The sequence below is a fragment of the Bos taurus genome, chromosome 11 (assembly GCF_002263795.3).
Source record: "Bos taurus isolate L1 Dominette 01449 registration number 42190680 breed Hereford chromosome 11, ARS-UCD2.0, whole genome shotgun sequence".
Classification (NCBI taxonomy): Eukaryota; Metazoa; Chordata; class Mammalia; order Artiodactyla; family Bovidae; genus Bos; species Bos taurus.
The window spans coordinates 93,268,890-93,278,319 of NC_037338.1; the positions used below are offsets into that span (position 1 = coordinate 93,268,890).

At 44.0% G+C, this 9,430-nt stretch overlaps 1 pseudogene; it reads left to right on the plus strand.

Moving 5' to 3' along the window:
* The first annotated feature begins 7,773 nt into the window (after window positions 1-7,773).
* On the plus strand, window positions 7,774-9,430 carry LOC787114 (RNA-binding protein with multiple splicing 2-like; annotated as a pseudogene).

Consider the following 9,430-nt stretch of genomic DNA (forward strand, 5'->3'; position numbering starts at 1 on the left):
GCGTTCAAAGGGGCTGGCAAGCAGAGATAGTCCACCTTGGTGGATCTGAGTTTTTAAGTTCTGTTTTGCCCCCGAGAACACTGCAAAGGACATCACAACCGTTGACCTGACAATAGCTCAACATTATTGCCAGCCAGGAACTTATCAAGAGAAATCACGGAAGTGCAGAAGATCAGAGATATAGCAGACAGCATGCAGAACACTACTGTGATACAGAATGTACCCTTTTGTGTCTGACATTTTTGCTCAGCATATCAGTTGACATCCATGTTGTTGTGTGGATCAGCCATCTGGTATTCTTTATTGCTATGTAAATATTTAACGTATACCACAGTTGACTTAATCTTTTCTGGTCAATTGTCCATAGACATTTTGGTTGTTTCTTTCTTTCTTTTTTTATTATTATTGTGAATAATGCTGCCTCTAGGGCAGATTTTAACCCTTAAACAAGGACTCTCTTTTAAAAAGTCATCTTTTAAACTAAAAGAATAAAAAAAAGAAAGAAAATTTAAAAATAAAGAAAATTAAACTAAAATAAAAATGTCATCTTTTCACAGACATAGAGAGTGGACATGTGGACCCAGGAGTGAAGGGGAGAGTGGGACAAATTGGGTTGACACAGATGCAACCAGGTGTGAAATGAATGGCTAGAGGGAAGCTGCTGTTGAGCACAGGGAGCTCAGCTTGGTGCCCTGTGATGAACTAGAGGGGTGGGATGGGGTGGGAGGGAGGCTCAAGAGCGAGGGGATGTATGTATACACACAGCCGATTCATTTTGTTGTACAGCAGACACTAACACAACATTGTAAAGCAATTATACTCCACAAAAGTAAATGAATAAAAAAGTCACCTTTCAAACACACTTACTATGGGAAATGGCTCCTGTTCTCTATTTAAAATCCCCTGCTATACCTTCTTTTGCTTTGTGACCTGACGGAAAGACCAAGTGGATTCAAACTGTGACATGCACCATTGGAGAAGGGGAAAAGGAATTAAATATTTATTAAGAGCCTACTCTGGGGCATGTACTCGACCTGTCAATTTCATTAACTCTTACCAAGAGCCTACGAGTAGATTTTCCTGTTTCATAAAGGCGAAACTAAGATGCAGAAAAATCAGGTTACTTGTCCAGAGTGATACAGCTGCAAAGTCGTGAGATGCAGCAGTGCAGTTCCAACGTGTGGTCAGTCTCCACCGCATGCCCTAAGGCTCGAGACCTCCAGAACCAGAGACTCAGTAGGGATGGGCGTGGGGTGAGGATGAAGGGTGGAAGGTGTGGTGATGTGGTGGGCATTGGTAATGGTGATATACTTCCAGATGATTCTGTTAATGAGCCTCAGATGGAGACCGTGCACCCTACTGGGCTGCCTCTGGTCATTCATTTCCTCTTTAGATGACTGATGTTTTTTTCTTTCCTCTCCTTGTGACTCACTTTTTCCAGGCTTGCTATCTTCTTTCTGATCTGTGACTTGCACTCTGCACGCCGTGATAATGTTCACTGAAAAGCGGTCCCCACAAACCTCCCATCTGCTGCTAACTTCCCCTCCCTGCCTCCCTTCTGGCCACTTTGGGAGAAGCTCCGACGCGGAGTCCTCCCTTCCCTCACCACAGGGATACTTGAGTGCCTGCTCTTGTCTTAGTTCTCAGTTCTCGTCTCTATAGGAGGGGCTCAGGACAGACTCTGCTTTCTACCTCCTCCCCACTCAACCTGTGAGATAGAGAGGTGAGAGGTATAGCAGGGCTTTTCTTGTTTGTTTTTTTTTGAACATGAAGTTGACCACTTTAACCATTTTAAAGTATACTATTGAGTGGCATTTAGTGCATTCACTACGGTGCAGTATTTAGTTCCAGAACATTTTCGTCATTCCAAAAGGAAACCCTGCACCCACTGAATACTCACTCTCCATTTCCTACTCTTCCCCTACCCCCCAGCTGTTCATCTGCTCCCTGTTTGATAGCATTGCATTGTGCTAATCTCATCATACACAATATCTTATTAATTATCATGAAAGCAGCTCTGTGAAATTGGGGTTCTTCCTTGTATTTCCAGATTAGATGACTGAGGCTCAGAAAAGAGATATTTCTGTGAGGTCATAAAGCCGGTAAATGGCAGAACCAGGAAAAGAAGCCACGGCCAAGTGCTGTGTCCAAACTATGCTCACTGATGACCCAGATCTAAGAGGCCTTTCCTGTGATGAACATGGCATACATCTGAGTGGCGCCTAAGCTCCATATTCTTTCCATTCTGAAGGTCAGTGGTCACGAAAAAAATGCAGTTAGCACATGTTCAAATGATTTAGGCTTTTGGAATTTTCCAGGATCTGGGATGCTGCTTTGAGGGAAGTAGCTTGGTGGCAAGATCCCAGATAATGTGACCTAAGACACTGTCGGTCGCCTTTTCAAATCTTGGAACTGCACGCAAGGCAGCAGAATAAGAAGAAATGGAGTGATTCCAAATGTGCCCCAGGCTGAGGGGGGTCCCATGAAGGGGAAGACTCTAACGAATACCAGATGCCTAGGTCTTGTGTGTTGGTCATCTGGACTCTCTCTTCAAGAGCTTGAGCTCCTGGTTCCCAGACTGTGTAGACTGACTTCCCTTGTGGTTCCAGAAATGGAAGAAGCACTTGCAATCTCCTTTTGGACAGAGATTTAATAGAAAAGTTACAATCAATATGTCATCAACATTTTCTTGGAAAATGTTGCTATTAAGGCTAATAGAAAACCTCCTTGCTATTAAGGCTAATCCTTTCTGAACACTTCATCCTACATCCTACCAAACAGATTAAAAATGCACCCATATGCCACAGCTAATATAATTTCCATATGTATAGTCTACATGCATTTTGAGGTGGGTTTTAGTTCACTTGTTGTTCATAACAAGTTAATAAGCCGTGTCCAACTCTTTGCCACCCCAACGGTGCACCGGCATCTTTGTAAATAATTAAGCCACATGTGTGTGGCTCTATTTCTGGCCCCTGCTATGTTTCACTCATCTGTTTATCCTCATGACAAGACCACACTGACTTTTAGCTTTATAGTAAGTTTTTTTTTTTTCAATTGGGATATAATTGCTCTATGGGCTTCCCAGGCGGTGCAGTGGTAAAGAATCCACCTGCCAATGCAGGAAATACAAGAGACAGTTTCCATCCCTGGGTTGGGAAGATCCCCTGGAGGAGGAAATGGCAACCCACTCCAGTATTCTTGCCTGAAAAATTCCATGGACAGAGGAAACTGGCAACTATAATCCATGGCATCACAAAAAGTGGGACTTTTTGAGACTCAGTGACTGAGACTGAGCCAAAGCGTGATAATTGCTTTATAATGTTACGTTAGTTTCTGCTGAATAATGAAGTGGATCAGCTATATATAGGTATACACATGCCCTTCTTCTTCGACCTCCCTCCCACCCTCCCATCCCACCCATCTAGGTCACCGCAGAGCCCTGAACTGAGCTCCCTGTGCTATACAGCAGGATTCTACTAGCTAGCTATTTTACACATGGCAGGGTGCACACATCAGTGTAAGTCTTGAAATTGTTCACTGCAATTCTCCAACTTTGTTTTCCTTTTTAAGATTAGCTTATTAGTTATATATTTTAAACTATTCTCTTAGTGCTTATCGTACACATTATAATGTATATCATTTACTTATTAAAGTCCCATATATATAATTTTTTTTACCATGTCCTGGTAAATTCAAGAACTCTAGGATATTTGAACTCCATTTCCCTTCTTCTTGCCTTTTATGCTATAGTGGTAATATATTTTAATTCAAAATGTATTTTAAACTTCATAAGACACCCTTACTTTTGGTTAAACAGGCAATATTCACTTTTAATGAATATTAATTCATTAATATTCATTTGCCTGTATTTTTGCTCTATATGCAGTGCTTCATTTCTTTCTGCATTTTGTGCTTCCCTCTGGGGTCATTTTCCTTCACCCTTTCGTGTGTCCTTTTGTGAGACTTCTAGTAATATAAGATTATGCTTTTTTTTTTCACCAATTACTCACTCTCTTCTGAATGCTCAGTAGCTACACCCTCAATGGCTTTAAATGGGAGAGTCTCTTGAATTTTTGTTTTGACTATTCACATTTGTATTTGTATTTCCAAGCACATCAACATCAGATAGTACTACTTCAGTTGTTTCAGTTTGGATTGAAGTTGGAATGATAATCAGGTTGATACGAAATGAAGTCAGACTTTGTAAACTATGTGGTTTGATCCAATACCAGGTGTGCTGCACATAATACGATTTCTTGGTAGTTGGAATAAAGTGGTGGGAGAAATGAGTCATCCCACAGCGTACAATAAGATGTTATGCTCACTATGCCATTGAAGAGTCACTTCATGTTATGAAATGTAATTTAGTTTCAGCAAACTGATATAACACATAACATTAAATTAATGCTGTTAATTTATTGGTTTTGCTGTTTATTATTTTGGTTTTATAATTGTATAAGTACTGTTAGCCTAAGACATTTATTTATACATAGCTCTACTATTATTTATGTTTAAGTAGTACTCTTGCCTGGAGAATCCCATGGGCGGAGGAGCCTGGTAGGCTGCAGTCCATGGGGTCGCTGGGAGTCGGACACGACTGAGCGACTTGACTTTCACTTTTCCCTTTCATGCATTGGAGAAGGAAATGGCAACCCACTCCAGTGTTCTTGCCTGGAGAATCCCAGGGACGGGGGAGCCAGGTGGGCTGCCATCTGTGGGGCTGCACAGAGTCAGACACGACTGAAGTGACTTAGCAGTAGCAGCATTATAATATGGGCTTCCCTGATGGCTCAGTGGTAAAGAATCTGCCTGCCAATGCAGGAGACACAGGGGACTCGGGTTTGATCCCTGGGTCAGAAAGATCTCATGAAGAAGGAAATGGCAACCCACTCCAGTATTCTTGCTGGAAAATTCTAAGGACAGAGGAGCCTGGTGGGCTACCATGGGGTGGCAAAGAGTCAGACGTGACTTAGCGACTAAACGACATTAACAACAAATTCCTATAGGTTCTATTTTTTGTCTCCTATTCCCCCACCACAAACATCTCTACTCTTTTTTGTTTTCCTTTTCCCATGAGTGTCACTACCAGTCTCTGTTCTGGTCTGTCTTTTTAGCCCATCCACCAAGAACTTCTCTCTAGTTTGTTCTTGCACAGCATCCCGATTACCCAGATCAGTGTGGTACTTGCAATAATAATCCAATACTAAAAGCACAATGGAGAGAGTTATTAATCCCATTTGGACCCAAGGATAAGAAGAATGCTCAGAGAAAGCTATAGAGGTGATGTCAGGCCTCAAGGGATGATAACTAGGCATTAACTAAGTGGAAAGGGCTTCCCTGGTGGCTCAGATGAGAAAGAATCCACCTGCAATGCGGGAGACGTGGGTTTGATCCCTGGGTTGGGAAGATCTCCTGGAAGAGGGCATGACAACCTATTTCAGTATTCTTCCATGGAGAATCCCCATGGACAGAGGTACCTGGCAAGCTATAGTCCATGAGGTCAAAAAGAGTCCGACATGACTGAGTGACTAAGCACACACAACTAAGTGGAAAAGAGGCGAAGATATTACAATCCCATATGAAAACATGGAGGTGTGTAAAAAGAAGTGTTTGGGGAATGCAGCATAGTTCCGAATTTGATATAGGGTACTGATGGTGAATTGGGCTTCCCAGGTGGGGCTAGTGGTAAAGAACCCACTTGCCAGTGCAGGAGATGCAAGAGATGGGGATTCAATCCCTGGGTCGGGAAGATCCCCTGGAGCAGGGCATAGCAACCCACTCCAGTATTCTTGTCTGGAGAATCCCACGGACAGAGGAGCCTGGACGGCCACGGTCCATGAGGTCACAAAGAGTCAGACATTACTGAAGCAACTTGGCACACACACACATGGATGGTGAATACATAGGTGACTAGCTGCAATCTCTTCCCATTCCTTATCTGTGGCAGACATAGCTAATCTACAGAGCATTTTCCTCACTGGGATTGAGCAGAGGCCTTGAACCATTCTCAAATTAACATACTAGGCAGCTACTCTTAATTAAGTGGTAGTGGCATAAGAGGTGAAACCTATTTGTTGTTCTGGGGATGAGAGAATGAGATGTCATGAAGAGTAATTGAGGCTGGGGAGTTAGTTAGCCAGGAGCCAGGCTGGGAAATTGTTTTTGATGATGGAATTGGTGATTATAATCTCTTGGGGAAAGAGAAGTTTCTGTGCTTTGAATGTGAAATATCAGAAAAGTTTCAGTGCTCTGGGAACTGCCTCTGTGAGCCTGGTCTAGTCTATGACCTTGTTAACAAGGCCCGGGAGAAATTCTGTTTGAGAATTCCCTAGCTACCCTGCTTTGGTCCTAATTAGCCACTCTGGGAAGTGTGTGGTTTAATTAAGAAACATCTATAGTTAAAAGTTTGGCTTCTCCTAACTGAGCGGTGATTAGGAATTAAGCAGGGTTTCTCCATGGAAACGTAGTCTTTGGCCATCACCAACTCAAAGTACCGCGGGAACAGAGGTCCTTTCTCAGGCTCATCTATCTGCCTCACTTCCCAATAGATAGTTGGGCCTATCTGGGTCTGCTCTGGAATTACACTTGGAACTGAGGCACCAGGTTGGAGGATGGGTCTGGCATGGCTGTAGACATCCCTTGTAATTTCCTTTGTGTTGAAGGAGACCTACAATTATAAGACAGGATTGGTGAAAGCCCTGAGGCAGAAGTGTGTCTGGTGTGTGTGAGGAATAATAAAAGGGCAAATGGACTGGACTGAATGAGCAGAAAGAGGCAGGAGACGAGTCCAAACTGATCAGAGAACCAGTTCATGTAGGACCTTGTAGACCATTGTGAAGATTCTGGCTCTAGTGCTACATCAACTCCGTCAGTGTTTTGTTGTCAATGCATTTTCATTTTACTTAAGACACGTTTCTCACGTTTCTCTAGCCCAAGGCCTAAAATACAGCTATCTTTTTTTCTACAATGTTTTATTTTTAAGATGAAGTCTTATTACACATAGAGTACAATTTATATACAATAAAATTTATCCATGTTAAGTATTTTGTTGATGAGTTTTGACAATTGTCCTGCATTTTGTAGCAATTACAATCAAGACAGAGAACATTTTCAGCACCCTGGACATTTCTCTTGCCCCTCTAATAATTTTTCTTCTCCCACTCCCAGCTCCAGGCAAACACTGATCTGATTTCCTGTCTCCCCCACCTCCAGAAAAAAGTCATACAAATAGGATCACACAGTATGTAGCTTTTTAGATTGTTTATTTAGCTTCTTTCACTTTGCATACTGCTGTTGAGTTTCATCCAAGTTGTTGTATCATCATAGTTCTTTCCTTTTTAGTTCAGTATCATTTCTTGTGTAGATATACCATTATTTGTTGATCCATCCATCAGTTTCTAGACTGTCTTAGATTTTGGCTAGTATGAATAAAGATGCTACAAAACACTGGCATACATTTCTTTGCATAAGCACAATTTTCATTTCTTTTTTTAATTTTGATAGGGGGCTAATTACTTTACAATATTGTATTGGTTTTGCCATACATCAACATGAATCCGCCACAGGCGTACACGTGTTCCCACTCCCGAACCCCGCTCCCACCTCCTTCCCCAGAATATTGGAAATAAAAGCAAAAATAAACAAATGGGATCTAATTAAAATTAAAAGCTTCTGCACAACCAAAGAAACTATAAGCAAGGTGAAAAGACAGCCTTCAGAATGGGAGAAAATAATAGCAATTTTCATTTCTTTTGGAGTATCTAGGAGTGGGATTTCTGGGTTACATGGTAGGGGTATGTTAAACTTTTTAAGAAACTGTCAAGTTGTTTTAAGCAATTGTTCCATTTTGCAATGAATGAGATTTCCAGATGCTCAGGACTTGGTATTGTCAGTCTTTAAAATTTCCTTTCCGGTCTGCACCAAGCTAGCCCTCAGGCAGCACCATGAGCAATCTGAAGCCCACCGGCAAGCACAGCACTGGCGTAGCACGGGCTCTGGCGGCACCCTGGCGGAGGAGGAGGTCAGGACGCTGTGGGTCAGTGGGTTCCCTGTGGACATTAAATCCAGACAACTCTACCTGCTCTTCAGGCCTTTCAAGGGACATAAAGGGTCCCTGATCATGCTCACATCAAGACAGCCTGTTGGTTTTGTGGTCTTTGACTGTTGGGCAGGAGCAGCAGCCGCCAAGAATGCATTGAACGGTATTCGCTTTGATGCTGAAAACCCACAGTCTTTGAGGCTAGAGTTTGCCAAAGCCAACACCAAGATGGCCAGGAACAAGCTAAAGTGAAAGTCACTCAGTCGTGTCCGACTCTTTGTGACCCCATGGACTATACAGTCCGTGGAATTCTCCAGGCCAGAATACTGGAGTGGGTAGCCGTTCCCTTTTCCAGGGGATCTTCCCAACCTAGGGATCAGACCCAGGTCTCCCCATTGCAGGCGGATTCTTTACCAGTGGAACCACAAGGGAAGCCGACGAGCTAAAGGGAAGAACAAATGAATGACTACATGAAATCCTACCAATGCTGACCCCACCCTTGGAGCACACTTCATTGCAGGGGACACCTATAACCTGATGGGGGCCGCTCCAATCCCTGCATCCCCAGAGGCCTGGGCCCCCTACCCTCTGTACACTATGGAGCTGACCCCAGCCATCTCACATACCGCCGTTCACCTACCCAGCCGCCACCGCTGCTGCTGCCGCCCTGCATGCTCAGGTGTGCTGGTTCAGTTTAGCTCAGTTCAGTTGCTCAGTCGCGTCCGACTTTTTGCGACCCCATGGACTGCAGCACTCCAGGCTTCCCTGTCCATCCCAACTCCCGGAGCTGCCTCAAACTCACATCCTTGAGTTGCTGATGCCATCCAAACATCTCATCCTCTGTCGTCCCCTTCTCTTCTCGCCTTCAATCTTTCCCAGCATCAGCGTCTTTTCCCAATGAGTCAGTTCTTCTCATCAGGTGGCCAAAGTATTGGAGCTTCAGCTTCAGGATCAGTCCTTCCAATGAATATTCAAGATTGATTTCCTTTAGGATGGACTGGTTGAATCTCCTTGCAACCCAAGAGACTCTCAACAGTCTTCTCCAACACCACGGTTCAAAAGCACCAGGTGCGCTGGTACCCTTCCTCTGATACCACCCAGCCAGGATGGAAATATTGGCACTTCTGTTCGCTCTCCACCCTTGTCACCACAGCTCGAGGCCCCTGCCCCGCAGGGGAGGAAGCCACCCTGAGCGCCCCGTGCCCCCAGGTGGCCCTGCAGAGGTGCTTCTGTTGCTGCCCTCCAAAGACTGTGAACTTTAAGCCTGACTCAGTGGACTCTTTTTCTTCCTCTCTTCCTCCTCAGCCCTGTCCTGCCCCACAGCCTGTCTCCAAAGCCTCAGGGCTGGATTCAGGGCCCTTCTTGCTGGGAGGGCTCCTTGGAGACTGA